At 42.9% G+C, this 17,606-nt stretch overlaps 1 pseudogene across 1 annotated transcript; it reads right to left on the bottom strand.

The window, feature by feature from the left end:
* Positions 1-9,091: 9,091 nt before the first annotated feature.
* LOC102920247 (E3 ubiquitin-protein ligase TRIM52 pseudogene) lies at positions 9,092-12,124 on the bottom strand (annotated as a pseudogene). The gene has a single exon (XR_013042602.1). The product of XR_013042602.1 is annotated as an E3 ubiquitin-protein ligase TRIM52 pseudogene (transcript).
* Between the last annotated feature and the right edge of the window lie 5,482 nt (positions 12,125-17,606).

Genomic DNA, 17,606 nt, shown 5'->3' with positions numbered 1-17,606 from the left:
AAGGAAGAGCCATCAGAATAACAGCTGGTTTCTCAATGGGAACTTTGAAATCCATATAAGCCTGGAGCAATGCATTCCAAATCCTAAAATACTATGACAGCCAGCCTAGACTAACATACCCAGAAAAAACTCTCTGTCATAATTGGAGAAAGACAAACATTGCACAATATAAAAAGCCTTAAACCTTCATGTCCAACAAACTAAACCTAAAGAAAATACAGGAAACAATACTTCAGGCTGAAGAGAGGAATGAGCAGAGCAGGAAGACTACAGATAGAAATATGAAGCCATAGTTATTAAAACACAAAGTACCACTAAGAGCAAAAACAGCACAAAACTCAATAACATTCTAACAGCAATTAACATACAATACACATTTCGATAATAACTTTAAATATCAATTTTTCAATCAAAAGACACAGTCCAACTGAATAGATCAAGAAACAAAATGCATCTGTTCTAAGAAATACATCTTTTTTTCTTTTTTTATTATTAAGAAATTTTCTATTCATTTTACATACCAACCACAGATCCCCTTCTCCTCCCTCTTCCTGCCCTCCAGCCTTCCCCCCCAACCACCCCCCATTCCCACCTCCCCCAAGTCAAGGTCTCCCATGGGGAGTCAGTAGAGCCTGGCACACTCAGCTGAGGCAGGTCCAAGCCCCTCCTCCCTGCACCAAGGATGCGCAGGGTGTCACACCCTAGGCACTGGGTTCCAAAAAGCCTGCCCATGTACCAGCAACAGATCCCAATCCCCCTGCCGAGGGGGCCCCCCAAACAGTTCGAGCTAAACAACTGTCTCCGGTATCCAGAGCATCTTACCTTTCAAGATGGAAACTGCCCTTAGAGTAAAAGAATGGACAAAAGTAAAAGTACTCCAGTCACTGGTGCTGCCACCTGGGGCCAGTGGGGTGGGAGGTGCTGCTTAGGGCCATGTCTGGGTCTGTGGCCCTGCAGCAGCTGGGGTATGGGGTGATATCCATGGCTTCTCTTACCACTGAAGGCTCTGCCCAGGGGCTGATCACCCACCTAAGACCCAAGGTGCCCGAGGCCATGCTGCCAGAGGGGCCATACTGATTTGAGTGGTCTGTGCTGTCAGTGGGGCCATGGTGACATCTGGATCCAAGCTGCTGCCGAGGGCCATGTCTTGGTCCATGATGCTGTCTGTGACCCACGTTAGCACAGGTGGGACATTGACACCACGCTGTGCTCAGCCAGCCCCACCCTTCACTGGCCCTGAGATAGCTGGTCCTACCCCTCACTAGATACTGCAGCAGGAGAGCTAGCTCTAGCCCTCACAGGAGAGATGCCCCCTCCCTGCACTCCATAGAGATGGCCCCACCCCTCACCACTGGCGTGCACCCTAACTGGGCAGTACACTAAAGCTGACACCCTCAACCCCCTCCAACCCTCCATCCCTCCACCCCCGTTGGCCATGTGGTAGCATGGATTGGAGAAAAATGCCCTCCCCCTCCCCACCCATTACCACCTACAGCAGGAGAGAGAGCTGCCCCCCCCCACCTCCGCCCCTCCTGCAGGTCACTAGGGTGGAAACGCTAGCCCTGACCCTTAACTGGCTGCAGACAGGAGAGCAGGCTCAGCACCCTGTCTGGGAAGCACACTAGAGCTGACCCTGTTGTCAGGAAGGAGCTCAGGTGAGCCAGCCCGGAGGGTGTGAGAACAGGAGAGCTGACCCCACGAAGTCCCTTGTATTCCCCCTACAGCATCAGGAGAGAGGGCCCTCCCTGCACCTGGCCTGGGCCAAACAGAGTGGTGTGAATGTGAGTGGGCCAGATCTGAACACCTGAGAGTGGAGAACTGGCCCTGCCCCTTGCTGCAGACCGCTTTGGGTGTGAGCTAGCCTGGGCAGTGTTGGAGGGATGAGCAATGAAGGAAAGATGGCAGGCTGAGCAACCCAGCTACCACCCAGGCTCAGGACCGGCGTCTAAGAGATGGCCCACCCCAACATCCACCTCACCTATGAACTGTTGGAGCTTGTGAAGAGGAGGAACCTACAGATCCAAAACAGCAGGATCTCCATGACACAGGACAACAGGATGTCCAAGAAGAGCCCCGGGGAGAACCCAATACAGTTATCTGTTGTGTAGCAGAAGCCTCTACAGACCAATGACTCCTGGCAATGAACACTTACAAGTAAAGGTGAATGGACTAGAGGGTAAACTGTGTCCCAGTGGGCAACACTACAGCTTCCACACGACTCTTCTTCTTCTCCCCCACCCTTGTTTGGTTTGTTTGTTTTAGGTTTTTGTTTGGTTTTTGGTTTTTCTCTTAAATTTGGGGTTGTTTTGTGGGGGGAGGATGCAAGGGCAGAGGGCAGATGTGATGGGGGGATGGAGAGATAATTGGGATCTGAATGCATGCTGTGAAATCCACAAAAAAAAATCAAAAAAGTTTAGGGAAAAAAAAAAAAAACCTAGTGAAGAGAAGAAACCAAGGCCTGGATGGCAAATGTACTATGCACTGCATCTTCAGATCAAGGTAAACTTCAACAGATAAACCCATCTATTACCATAGTCCTATAATTAATTCCCTAATCCCTTTATCCTCTGCTTATTTCCATGATACTCTCCTACCCTTTCTCATCCATTTATTTTTCTCTTTACTGATCGTATTTTGGAAATAAAATTAATAGTAAAAGGTTAAAAAAAAAAAGACTCCAATCAAATGGGACCAGAAAGCAAGCAGAAGCCTCCATCCTAGTATCCAACCAACTTCAAACTAAAACTAAATAAAAAAAATAAAGAGGGATATTTCATCCTAATCAAGGGACAGTAAACCAAGACATTACTATGTTAAACATATATGCATCAAGTTCTGGGGCACCCAATTTCATAAAAAAATAAAATCTACTGCTGGAATTAAAGACACAGATTAACATCAATCCCTTAATACTGGGTGATTTCAATACCCTACTTTCTCCAATAGGCAGGTTATCTGGACAAAAAATAAACAGAGAAACATCAGAATTAATTGACATCATATATCAAATAGACATAATAAATATCTACAGAACATTTCACTCAAACAGAAAAGAATACACATTCTACTCAGCAGCACAAGAAAGCTTCTCTAAAACAGACCACATCCTGGAATGCAAAACAAATCTCTACAAATTCAAAGAGACTGAAATAATTCCTCAGACCCTATCCTACCACAATGCAATGAAACTTAAAATTGACAGCAAACATCTCTAGTAAATATACAAGCTCATGGAGATTAGACAACTCATAACTGAATGATGAATGGGTGAAAGAAATCAAAGCATGAATTAAAAAAAAATCCTGGAACTAAATGAAAATGAAAACACAACAAAACATCTAGGGCACATTGAAAGCAGTATTACAAGGGAAACTTTTAGCTCTAAGTGCCTACATTTAAAAAAAAAATCAGAAAGAGCACAAATAACTTAATGATGCACCTCAAAATTTGGAAAAATAAGAACCAAATCCAAACCCATTTGACAGCAAGAAATAATAAAAACAAGAGTAGAAATCAATGAAATAGAGGCAAAGGGAAAAGCTACCAAAGAAAGAAAGCAATCAACAGTCCTAAAGCTCTAACTGGACTTAAGACCAATTTAACCAAAGGAAATCATGCCTGGTACTGGAAACCTAGCAAACTACCCAGGACTAGTAAAGTCATGTGCTATGAAATAATTCTGTACACTGTGTGAATATATGTCACTATGATTGATTTAATAAACAAGCTGACTGTCCAATAGATGAACAGGATAAACTTAGGCAGGAAAGCCAAACTGAGAATGATGGGATAAAGAAAGGCAGAGTCAAAGATATGCCCGCCAGTCAGCTGCCAAAGAAGCAGGATGTGTAGAAAATGAGGTAACCAGCCATGAGCCACATGGTAAAGCATAAGATAAGAAATATGGGTTAATTTAAAGTATAAGAGTTAGCTAGTAACAAGCCTGGGCTATTGGCCAAGCATTTATAATTTATATTAAGTCTCTGAGTCAATTATTTTGGAAGCAGCTGCTGGTTATTTGGGAGCAGGCAGAAGGGACAGGAAAACTCTGCCTATAGTCATGGGTCTTGAAAGAGAAATCTACAACCACTTTATAAACTGGCATAATCTCTAACTACACTCTTTAAGTATTTTTTCCTTATACCTACAAATAAGGTTAGTCCTCACCTCTAATCAATTAAACTCACTTTTGCAATAGATGGAAATCATTACAGAAACCCACAATCAATCAAAATGCAGACCTGTAGAGCCCAGTCCCAGTGGACACATACACAAAACAACTCCTGCATCTAAGGCTCAGGGAACATTGTGGAAAGGGGGACAGAAAAGGAGCCAGAGAATTGGGGAGTTTACTGTGAGACTATGTCTCTTAGTAACATCAGAAGCTACACCTATAAAGTCTCACCAACATAACTGTCAAAGCATCAGCTGATCAAGAGCACCAACATATATTCTAAAACAGACAGGGAAGATGATGAGGCCTCAAATCTACACAAAGAACCAGAGGTAAATAAGGAGAGCGGGAGAAGTCTTCCCCAGAGAAGAGAACACTAATTGGTTATCTAATACCAAATGGTCAGCTCTGAAAACATATATACAAGTAATATTACACAGACTGACCAGGTAATATTTATGAATACATATGCATATGTATTCCTAAATATGCATATAACAACAATTGATGAAAAAGAGGCCATGAATTTAAAGAACAAGAAGGGAGTATAAAGGAGTTTTGAGGAAAAGGAGTGGAGAAATTATATAATTGCATAATCTCAAAAATAAACCAAAAAAAATTTGAAATAGAGTAATGACTCAATATCACCAAGAAAATAGAACAACACAAACGGTATAAATGGTATAAACTCTAGCATCCAAAATGCTTTGCCTGAGAGAAGAGCTGATCAAATATTTCAGAGTCAACTTTAATATGTATAATTTAGGCCAGATGTGGTGGTGTGCTTTTAATTCCACCACTTATGAGGTAGAGATAGGAGAACATGGAGTTCAAGATCATCCTCAGCTATATAACCAGTGTGAGTCCAGCTTGGCTTACATGAGGCCCTGTCTCAAAAATCTAAGTACAATATAAAAAAAAGGAAATATTTGTACAACACTAAAACAAAATTTACTGTAATATTTTTAAGGAAAAAGAACAATCCATCCCCAATCCCAAAGGGAAAAAAAAATCCAGCCATCCACAATCAACCCATAACAGTTTCCTTAGGAATCTCTCAATCTGTCTCCCCCTCTCCCTCCCTCTTCCCCTCTTCCATCTCTAGAAGCAATCTCCCTTCCCCAAACAGAGAACTAAAGGAGGAAAGAATAGCATGTCCCACTCTTACCCCCATCATAATAAAGCTTTCTCTCTCATTACATTCATTACCAGCAACCAACTGTTTACAATTCACCTTAACATAGTGTATCTAATTTAGTTATATCATTCTAAAAGTCTAAAACTATGTTAAATGCAACATTGTAAATTTCAGTAATTATTTCCTAAGAAAACCAGCCTTGTCTGTCTCTTGGACAAATCATTTCCTCCAATATTAAGAAATACTAAGGGGGGAATGCAATCCAGCATCAACGATTCTACCTTTCATAGGTGTTGACATTCTGAACGTATTTGTTGTATTAAAAAAGGAAATGGACACCATCAATCAGACTTTCAGATCATGTTTTAATCAGAACCTGTTCAGGACACAGACTAAGAGCCAGAACCCTGAATGCCCTTGTTCACAAAGGGTTGTTGTTGTTTTTTGTTTGTTTGTTTTTGTTTTTTTCTGACTTGCAGCCCACAGAGGAAGAACAAATACTGGCAATGCTTTCTACTTAATTTGGTATAAGCTCATAAAACAAATTGCCCAGATAACTGGACATGTCTTCAGTACTATACTACATTTTCCATAGATGTAGACCAGATTTATAACTTAGAAGTGCAGCAATAAATGAACACTGCTTATAATAGATTTGTGCCAAGTCTTATGTCAAAGTGAAATAAAAAATGAGACAGACTACTTTGAGTAATGAAATCTGTCAGCTCAGTTAACTCCTTTTAAAGTATTGATGGGAAACTTTAAGGTCTGAAAAAAAGTTAATTATTTTTAGTAATACAAAACTATGTAAGTTATTGCATGTAACTCTTTTAAATAGTTTCCTTAAAAATAAACTTGTCCTAAATCTTTTTTTTTTTGTCAGTTTTTTTCTACTCTTCATTTTTCTCTGTTGGAGAATTCAAAACCCACTTGCACATGGAAAGTACTATCTTGAAACTAAATTCCCATTTGCCTCTAAGGAGTTTCTCCACCTCCACTAAAGTCAGACTTGGCAATTATGCTTTTCTAGACTAGATCGTCTGGTCACCATTTGTTTAATCCTTCATCCAAAAAGAAAAAAAGTAGGAGCTAATATTATCTATGCTGGGAAACATGGAGTAGTTTTTAGGCACATCTGGTCATCCTGTGATAACAATAAATCCAACTATTATAAACAAAGCTTAAATCTAAAAGCATCCTTATTAAATTTTTCCTGTTTGTGGTCAAAAGTGGGGGGAAATAGTAACCGCAACAAAAATAAGGAAAGCAGAATTTCCATCTGCAAAAACTTCCCCGTCCCTGGCCATCCACTTCTTAAAGCTGTGTGCCAAAGGCACCATTCTAGACACAGGAAGTTTTAATAATGCTCATTCCAGGGATCAGATGATGTATAAGATGTGCGAAGATGAATTGGTATTAGTCACACAGGGAGAAGGAGACTGGTTCATTTCCTGTGGACAGAGGCATCTCTGAAGAGGAAAAGTGGTGAGGAGCAGGCTGAAGTGGATGGCTTGATTGCCACCCAGAGCCATGGTGATGTCTAGGCCTGGGCTGCTGTCAGGGCCCATTCGGTTCATGGCCCTGATGCAGCCATGGTGTATGTTGATGTCGATGGCTCCCGATACCACCAAAGGCTGAGAGGATAGGGCTGCACAGAGTTGGTCCCGCCCCACCTACTGGATGCAACACTAGGGAGAACTGGTCCTGCCCCTCACCAGCTGAAGCACTCAGGAGAGAGGGTCCACACATCACCTGGACAGCACAATAGAGCTCACTCTGTTTGCAAGGACATTGGCGAGCTGGCCCTGAGGGTGAGGAATGGACAGCATGTTGCACCTGTGTCATCTGTCATGTGGTTGCATGGGTGAGAGAAAGATGCCCTCTTCCCCTCACTACTTGCCCCCTGAGACAGGTGGGGGACCTGACCCAACCACTCACCAGCTGCACTCTAGATCACAGGCCCCGCACCTCGCCGGGGCAGCGTAGTAGAGGTGTCCCTGTAGACAGGGACACAGGTGAGCCAGCCCTGAGGACCTAAAAGGGGAATAACTAGTACCTTTGTCCCCCTTGTCTGTGGTATGGTGGTGGGGGTGAGGGAAAGGTGACCCCCCCCCCTTTCCCAGCTTCAATGCTCAGGAAAGCATCTCGTCTGGCCAGTAGAGCAAAGCAGACTCTGTTGTCGGGGGCACAGGTGAGCACGGAAGACCTGGCCCTGCCCCTTATCAGCCATACAGTGGCATGGGTCATGGGCAGGGGACAAATAGAGATGCCCTCCCTTCTCCCTCTACACCTGAGGCGGGTGGAAGAACTGGCCCTGAGGTCACAAGAGCAGGAGGGCTGCCCCTGCTCCTCCCCAGCTGCAGCACTCCCAAGAGCAGGCCCTGCTGGGAGAGGTGTGGGTGACTCGGCCCCAAAGCTGTGTGGCCTAACTGTCCCCTCTACTGTCTGTCATTTGGGGAGTGGAGTGATGCCACCCTTACCCTTCAACCCTCACCGCCTGCAACAGACCAGAGAGCCGTCCCTCTCCCTTCCCAGCCCAGCACTTGGGAGAGTGGGCCCTGTTCCCCTCCAGGTCAGTGCAGCAGAGCTGACCTTGTCAGTGGAGGCAAGGGTGAGCTGAGCTGGCCCTGAGGGTGTGAGAGTGGGATGATCGGCCACATCCCACTCATCCACCACGTGGTGGTGAAGGTGAGGAAAAGATGCTCTCCCCGCTTGGCCCTGCCACCCATGGTGGGCCAGGCAGCTGCCCCTCATCCTTACCAGCTGCAGCCCGGGGGGGAAGTGGGCCCTGCACCTCTCCTGGACAGCAGAGCAGAACTGACACTATCGACTGGGTGCTGGTGAACTGGGACATCTGGCCCCTGGCCCTCTCTTGCCACACAGTGGTGTGGGAGGGGTAGAGATGGGCCCTCCCTCCCACTGCACACCCCTTACCACCCACGGCAGGTGGGAAAGCCAGCCCTCGGGTCCTAAGAGTTGGACAGCTATCCCTGTTCCTCACCAGCTGCAGCACTCCGGAGTGGTCCCTGCACCTGCCTGGGCAACACAGTAGAACTGGCCCTGAAGGTGTGGGTGTGGGAAGCTGACCCTGAGGGCTTATTGCTCCCAGGGAACTAGCCAAGATAATGCTGGAGAGCTCACCCTGGTGTAGAGGACAAGGGAAAGCTGGCAGGCTGACCAAGCCTGCAACTACCCAGGCCCAGAACCAGGGTTATGTGTTGGTCCACCCCAACATCCACCCCATCTATATGATCTGCTGGAGCACGTGAAGGGACTGGTCCTGTAGACTCAAAGCTGCAGGATTTCCATAACATAAGGCAACAACAGGAGAAGTCCCAGTGAAGGCCCAGCATTGAATAGTGTAGCAGAAACCCGAAGCCTGGAACCAGATAGGTGACTCTTTGCAATGAACACTAGCAAGGAGAGATATGTGGATAAAAGGGTTTACTGCGTGACTCACTGTGCTTCCATGACAAGATTTTTCCTTTTTCTATTTTCTCTTAAATTTCATCTTATTTTGGGGGGAAGGTTGCAAGGACAGAGGGCAGAAACGAAGGGACAGGAAATGAATGGGATAGAGATGCATGGTTTAAAGACACTAAGTATAAATAAAAAAGGAAAGAAGTTTCAGAACTGCAGTTTTTAAGAACAGAGGCCACTCTGATTCTGATTCTAAGTTAGAAAATATTTACTGTTCTATTTTTTAACATGTCTTCAATATTTACTGTTATGTCTACTTTCAACATTTATTCTTTGAAAGTAAATTTTCATTCAATCTCTTTAATTTCAAAATGAAAATTTTATTTAAATATAAGCATGTCACTGTGAAACAAATTCTTTACTGAGTACTGTATAAAATGAAATAAAACATAAATCACTTTTAAGAAGACATTTACAGTTTCCTTCTAGTTAGACACAGCCAGGAAAAAATAAGAACAGAAACAAAAATGTAAGGAGAAATTTGAAAAATAAATGCAAAAAAGCCATATCTGCGTGTGCAGTTTACACACAGGTTTCTCAACAAAACAATCAGACTTATTTAAATTCCACAAACTCTTCTTGAAGCGCTTCAGTAAAAACTGGAAACCAAGGTGAAGCCCATTTCTCCCCAGCAAAGCTACCCTATGTAGATTTTAACATGTCTAACATACCACTTAGTGTATTCTGAATTCCTTGCAAGAACATTAATAGAGGGATGCTATACAGGAAAGAGAGGCTCTAAAAGTGAGGAGGACGGGGTGCAAGAAAGGGTAACAGTGAACAATAAATATACTTTCTCACCTAAAATTTAAGCTTAGTAATTCTTCGTATATGACATGTGATATGATTAAGAGACTAGCTGGAGAAAAGGATGAACCAGCTTAATTAACAGAGGAGCAAATATGAGCAAAGCACAATGATACACAAGTATGAAACGGTCATAATGAAATCTATTACTTTATATATTAATTTGAATTTTTAAATTTAAAGATATAATATTCATGCTTTTGGTTCTGGGCCAACAAAATTAGGCACTTTTTATATGAATCTGCCCACATATACTTACATATGCTGTTCTTGGCAAGTTTTAACTACTTCACAATGAAAATGTTAGTATTATGCTATAGCCAGTCCAGGGCCAGTGCATTTCAGGGTCAACACCAGTGTTAAAATTCTGTTAAAAGTTTTAATTTTTCAAAGTTTCATATTTTCAGTTTCAGTTTTTCACTGGTACTCTAATGTTGGGATTGCAATCCAAATGCTGAATGCAGTTCTCTTTAAGGACCAAGAAACTTTAGATCTTACAAAAGCAAGGAGAGGTCTTCAGACCTTCCAAAGCAAACTGGAATAAAGCATACTGTTTTTCTTAATTTATGACGACAGAAAGCCTTTCCAACAGACAATTCATAGACACTGATATGGCATAGTATTTCTTGACCACATTTCAACTTTTGCCAAAATCTAAAGTATGGCATTACTATAATACTACTGACAGAGACTTCTATAAAGTATGTATGCAAATCAATTAACAACAAGTTCAAAAATACTTTAAGGAGTCAAATACCAAGCTCATGAAAACATACTGTTTTGAAAGCCTAATTCTGAAGCTAAGCAAAGCAGCTTTCCTCATTCCCATAGGTAAATTCTCAGCTAACAGAAAAAAAGAAGGAACTACTGTTCTCTAAAACTGAAGTTTGATAGTCATTAATTCAAAATAAACTGGGGGAGGGGTGCAGCATGGTAGGTAGACAAGCATTCTGCTTTTGAATTACATACATACCCAATTCTAATTCTGATTTAAGACTGAACCAAAGATGACATTTGCAAATCCTTAATATCTCCCTAAAACTGGGGCAGCACTGGAACAAAGTACTACAGGTTTCTGAGGGTTTTTGTTTTGCTCCTTGTATTGCTGAAGTAATTCATCCAATGGTAGGTACTATATTGTGAATTTGTGGTGCCTGGAATCTAGACACACGGTCTACTTTTTTTCTACCTCACAGAAGAATACCAGAGCTTCCTCATACTTGGGAGCACATATTTTGCTAATTTCATGGAGTACCGCAAATCTGGCGAATTATATGGACCATGTTGGCCAGTTGCAAATTGGGGCGAAAATTGCGACTTGGAAAAGTCCTTCGGCACTGTGGGCAGCTGAAGATCTGCGGTGTAGGACGAGGTGGAGAACGTAAGCGGGCATCTAGATAGAGCTGCCGACGCACAGGTGGATGTGGGGGCCCGCGGCTGAAGATGCGACGGTGGCGGTAGCGGCCATGGTGATGGTACTGGTGGCCGTTGTGGTGGTGTTCCTCCCTTTCTTCTTCTGGAAAAACCCTAATTCTCAGGTCATGTACCAATCCTTGTATGTTGTTCCAGCCTTCTTCCTCATCATCCCACGCAGGGTCTGCATTGCCGTGATGCCTTCGATAGGTATTACCAACCCAGGGTCCAGCAGGTGCTCGGCGCTGAAACGCCTCCTCTTCTGTGTACCTGTGATACATAACCTCTCTAACGATCTGGTCCCCTGGAGCAGGCTGTTCACGGTCCTGTTCATCTTCCTTGCCCCACAGCTGGGTCACACATCCTCGGCAGAAGTTGTGCCCACAGCCGATGGACACAGGGTCCTGAAAGTAATCCAGACAGATGGCGCACACTGCTTCTTCCCGAAGAGACTGCATAGGGCTGGGAGGCCCAGTAGGGGCTGCCATCTCAGGGCACACCGGTCCTGCAGAAACTGAGAGGATGATGGCCTCACTGCCCTGCCAAGAAGCACAAAGCACAAAAGCAGTTGTTGCTCCGGCTGAGGACCGCGAGGGTGGATGGCTTTGCCTATCCCACCCAAGTGCACAAAGTAAGTCTTGCTGCGCCCCTGAGGAGCGCTCAGGGCGAAGGCCTCGCTGCCCTGCAAGAGGCAGGAAGGTGGTAGGCCTGGCTGCCCTGCAAGAGGCGGGAAGGTGGTAGGCGGTAGGCCTGGCTGCCCCGCACAGGGTAGGCCTCAGGGCGCGACTCCAGCAGGTCTTGCTCCCTGGCTACGCCCCGCAGCTGCCGCCCTCGGCCCTGCCCTCCTCGGACCACAGAGAAGCCTGCAGCCCTCGGCCTTTCCAAGCTCCAGGCACGGAGACCAACTCACAGCAGCCCTCGGCCCGGCTCAGAAGCAGGCAGCCAGCCGACGGGTGACACTTGGGCCTGCCGCCCCGGTCCCCGTCTGCCGGAGAGCATCGGCCAGCACCGACAGGCAGCGACCAACAACTCAGGCTCGGCGGCGCGCAAGCTGCCGCACCTTTATAGGAGCGGCGCCTGGACATGACGTCACCACGCGGGCCTCCCGCGGGGAGGACGCTCTGGGCCAGGGGCGGACCTCCGTCTTCGTCTCGATGGTGCTTGAGGGAGGGTGCCTGGCGGGTGGGCTCCAGCCCATCCAGCCTTATGTGATAGAAGACGAGGGAAAGCTGCAAGGTGCTGGAGTATGCCTGTCTGTAATCCCAGCACGCCTGCGGGGAAAGGTCAGGAGTTCGAGACCACCCGTGGCCAGGTAGTGACTTCGAAGCTCATGTCGACCTCATTCAGCAGACAGCCAGACAGACCGATAGAATAAAAACTGACTGGTGGGCCCAGTCTCCTAAAAAATAAGGAGGGCTCGTGTTTCAAACTTTGTTTTCTTTTTTGATTATTTCTTCTATACACCGAATGAGCAGCTCGGTTCTTACACAAACAACGGCTTCTCCTCACAGCTAAATACCACTCCTCGACAAAATTCATATTAGAGCTCTGATTCCATTCCAAGAACTATCAAGACGTAGTTCCTTACTCTCTCGACTCTCTCCCCCAACATGAGAAGGTTGTTACAAAGTTGATGGGCATAATCAAGTCATACTGGAAAGAATGTTCCGGACTGGGAATATGCAGCTGCAGTGAGGAGATATTTTGGCACTTCCTGCATTATAAAAGTTAAAATGATTAATAAGTATGGAACTGGTCTGCCGAGAGTACTCAATTCTTCATGGTTATTAAGAGATCTGTTAAGCACATGACAATAGACGTATGCTATTTGTTTTTGAAGGTTTTGCTTTTAACGCTTTTAAAAGTTTATGCTGTTTGTGGAGTTTTTGTTTTTCAGTTTTGCAGAACATTCAGCATCGTGATTTCCATGCTTAGATCAGCATTTTAAAATAGTCTCCTGTGTTAAAAAATTATGAAAATCTAGATATTCCAAATGGCCTAAATTATTTACAACTTAAAATTGAAGCACACTCTTGTTTCCTCGTAACATCTTACTGATATAACTGCAGATTTTTAAATTACAAATAACAAGTGTCATCCAAGGAAAGCCACACTAACTTGTAAGCTAGAAACAAATAGTAATTGAGGCTAAAGAAAGGTAAATCAAAAGAAAAAGACTTAAAAATGAAAAAAAAAGAAAAAATAAAAGGAGAAAAAAAAGAAATTAAAAAAAAAAAAGCAAGATTCTGAAACACCCACTGACAATCCAGGTATCCATAACAAGAGAGTTGAACCTCTATGAGTAAAGAAATAGATACATAATTACACCACAGCTGAGCCCTTCCCCTGCAGACAATCAAGGTTTATCTACTAGAGAGAATGTATCAGGGAGAAGAAGTGTAGAAAACACAGCACACAGAAGAGAATTCTCTTATGAGATGCACACTGAACCATGAGAACTCCAGCCTTTCTTATCTAATTCTCATGCCAGCAACCAGTGTTAAACACTCCTGGAAGGAACTGGGTTTAGTTTTTCTCTAGAGAATCTAAACAGATTAATAAAAATATCTGTGTGGAAAAAAATACAAAAAAATGGTCAAAAGTTCACTGACCAACCAAGGTTTGATTGTAGGTTACCCAACAAGTCAAGAAACCCATTCAATTCCACAAGTCAGTGATTCATTTCTATATATTTATAGAGAGCCAAAATTCTCTGGGTATTTGAAGAAAGCTTCCAACATAAAGCAGAATTTTTTTTAAAGGAAAAGAAACAATTTTGGATAAAATAATAACATTAGAAAAAATAATATCATAACATATAATAATATAATAATAATAGGAAAAACAAGTATGTATATATGTGTATATGTGATTGTGTTTAACTTCTAGCCCACAGACATTGATTTTACTGAATAAAACCATCTTATCTAAAGAGACACAGAAGTCAGACAGATAGCCTAGCATTTGAACGCACACACTTCTCTTGGAGGGGACCTAAGCAGTTCCCAGCACCCACATAGGACAGCTCACAACCACATGTAACTCCAGTTTCAGAGGATCTGACACCTACTTCTGCCCTCTACGGTCACCTGTACTCACATGCACATACCCGCAAATACATGCATGCATATTTTTTAAAATAATGAATCTTTAAAAAGGATGCAAGCATGCAATGAAAATATCTACAAATTGGAAATAAGATAGAAAATAACAATTAGACAATGATATATACACAATTAAAATAAAAGATACAGGAAATTAAACATGCAAAAACATGGGTCATCAGGACAGAAGAACTATAAAATAACAATTGCAAAAATAATTCAACAAAATGTTTCAAAATTGAAGTTCAAAATGAAAAAAATAAAAAAATTCTCAGCATAGGAGGCCTACTCCAGGACTTACTGCTTTAAAACTTAGGACGTGCAGACAAAATTTCCAAAGAGGGAAACCAGCATGGGTCGGTTCAGTGGTGCTACTAGGTGCTAAGCAACCAAAATAAATAAATTAATTAAAAATTATGAATGAATATTGTTTCCATACTATACTTAATAGCCCAATTGGAAATGCAGTGTTGGAGTAGATAAAGACATTTTCGTCCGTTCAAACTAGCATAAACTTGATCTCCTATGAATTTGTTGTTCATTAGTAGAGGTCGCATCACCAGAATAAGGGTGAAAAAAACCAAAAAGATATAAAACCCACACACTGACAAATTAAAATGAAAGGAAATGATATTGGAATTTCTGGGATGATGATTTAGGGAGATCACAGAACAATACATGACCTACAATTTGTCATCTGAGTGATAAGTTGAAAAGAGAGTAAGAAGAAAATCACTTCTGGAAGGATATCTTCAAAAAAGTGGAATTAATAGGTATGTCTGCAAGTTTACTGTATTGAGGACATATGCACTTTAGTCATAGTTTAAGGGTGACTTGTTGACAGTTATATACAAACTAGAGCAAGCACAGCACATGCACACACACATACACACAGGCTCACACACAGATTCTAACTCAAATTTGAAGAAGGCCAAAGAAAATATCCATTGGAAAATAGAATATCACCACTTTGGATCACCTCTGAAAGAAATATTTAAGTACTCATTGAATAATAATATATAACCTGATTGTAAATCATTATTTTAAATAAACATATTTGGAAAATGTAAGAAGAAAAACAAAATAAGTAAAGAAAGTAATACATCGTGTCCAAAATTAGAAAGGTAGTAAGACAGAATGTCCAAAATTTGAAAGTTGTAGTTATTAAACTAGTTTTGGACAACTTTTTAACAGTGTATTGATAAATGCCAAAGAAATAGACAAAAGTTTTACATTTCAGGATAGATATAAAAAAGTAAAGAATAGAAACATGTTTTACAAAAACCTTTATAGAAATATTAGAATGGAAATTTGTATCTGAATTACACATTTCCTTATTCTACTTACTACTATTTATTTTACCAGTAATTTTATGAAATAATCTTATAAGGAAGGCAAGCATGGTGGTGTCCACCTAGAAACTCAACACTCTGGACAGCAGGGGAATAGAAAGTTCACGATCAGCCGAGCTACATGGTGAAGATGCTGGATGTGTGGGAGGGGAAAGGAGACAGCGTGGAGCCTGTGTCTTTCCTGTAAGCATCAAGCTTAGAAAAGTCTCCATGTGAAAATTAACCAGGTGCTGTAGTTGGCTTTTCTGTTGCTGAGATAAAACCCTGACCACACACTCAGAGGGGGAGGCAACAGTTTACCCATAGTGCACCAGCAAGGAAAGCCACGACAAGAACTCAAGGAGGAAACTGAAGCAGAGACCAGGGAGAAATGGTGTTTACTGCCTTGCTTCCCCTGCCTTACCCAGCTGCTTCTCTTATGTACATACCCCAGGCCTACCTCCCTAGGGATGGCACCACCCACAGAGGGCTGGACCCTGCAGCAATTAGTAATTAAGAAAATGCCCCAAGACATGCCAACCATCCTATCTGAAGGAGACAATTCCTCAGCTAAGGTTCTCTCTTTCTAGGTGACTCTCCTTGGTGTCAAGTTGACAAAAAGTAGCCATCACACCTGGGGTGAGATTGTTGAGTGTTGAAGTACCGGGCAATTAATGCTAGGAACCAAAGCCAGAATCAGTGCGAATCATTTGTTTCTTCAGATGGGCTGTTTCTGACGCCAAGAAAATAATCAGGGGCAAAGTGACAAAATCAGAGTTCTGGAGAGACAAAAATAAGAATAAGCCATATTATTAATCAGTGTTAATCATATTTTGTGTTAAGCACTTTTGTATATAACCACGTAAGAAATTAGTTTTAAACAGGATTAGATTTTATTACAAATTTTCCTCCATTTTCATGTGTGTGTGTGTGGTGTGTATGGTGTGCATACCTGACCATATGTGTCTAGTTGCACATGTACATGTGTGTGGATAGTTGTGGAGGCCCAAGGCTGACACTGGGAATCATCCTCATTCTCTCCCGCTTTATTCACTGAGGCGGGGTCTCTCAATCAGACGTAGAGATCATTGATACAGCTGGGTTCACTAGCTAGCTAGGTCTGGAGATCCCGTCTCCACTGCCTCTGCCTTCCAAGGCTGGAATTGCGCGTGGCTCATCACATCCACCTGGCTTTTGTGTAGGTTCTGAGACTTTGAGCTCCGTTCCTCGGGTCTGCGTGGCTGACACTTAAACCACGAGGCCATTTCCCCCAGCCATTTTCTTATAACTCATTACGAGAGAAACTTGCTCTCCCCCCACCCCTTTGATTAGCCAAGTTTTAACCTTGATGTGAATTTGGCCCTGCTGTTAATTATGCTTTCTGTGTAGTTTGGCTCTGCTGGTGTTTGCTGGAAATGACTAATATATAAAAGCATTTAGAATGGCTTTCCAATGTTATGCGTTAATAGATTAACCAAAAAAACCAGGCTGTACCTCATCACCCCCAGTTTCTAGTGCACACGTTTTGCTAGGGATCTCCTTCACGGCTCGGCTTTCAGTAGAACGGTCTGAAACTACTGCTCCTTCTTTTTCACTTTGATCTCTGCAAGGGACTTCACAAAAGGTCCCACCCCCACCCCCCCCACCCCCGCCCCGGGTGACCCTGGTCTGCTTCAGTGCATGTCACTCCTTTCTGGTAAGTTATTTATAGCCATCATTCCATTCTACTGCCAACTTCTTTGCTGTTTTCTTTCAGCCCCTACCTGCCTCTCCAAATATCCCGCTCTGTCTTCTGTTTACCCACTTCTTACTACCTAAGAGCCCTGCGGGTTGTCTTTGGTCCGGCTCCTCTTTCCTTTCCTTTAGATATTTGACAATCTCGTCCACACATTTAGCTCAATGAAAAGTCCAACTGTTCCATTTTTTATTAAAGCTCTTTAAATGATGAAGATTGTGTACAGTTTTCCCACAAAGCAGTCCATGCTTCTGAGTTTCCTTTTTCTGGAGAAACACCGTAATTTACACAGAAACAAAAGGTAAATCTTAAGGAAAACTCCCATCTCCTTCAACTTCATCCTACAAGTTCTCTGCACCCTCGTTCTGTCAGCCTTCTTCTGTGACTTGTCTGACTCGTTGTCTTCGTTCATTTCCACCTTTTG

Source organism: Peromyscus maniculatus, chromosome 9 (assembly GCF_049852395.1).
Source record: "Peromyscus maniculatus bairdii isolate BWxNUB_F1_BW_parent chromosome 9, HU_Pman_BW_mat_3.1, whole genome shotgun sequence".
Lineage (NCBI taxonomy): Eukaryota > Metazoa > Chordata > Mammalia > Rodentia > Cricetidae > Peromyscus > Peromyscus maniculatus.
This window is presented reverse-complemented; position numbering and strand designations above follow the sequence as displayed.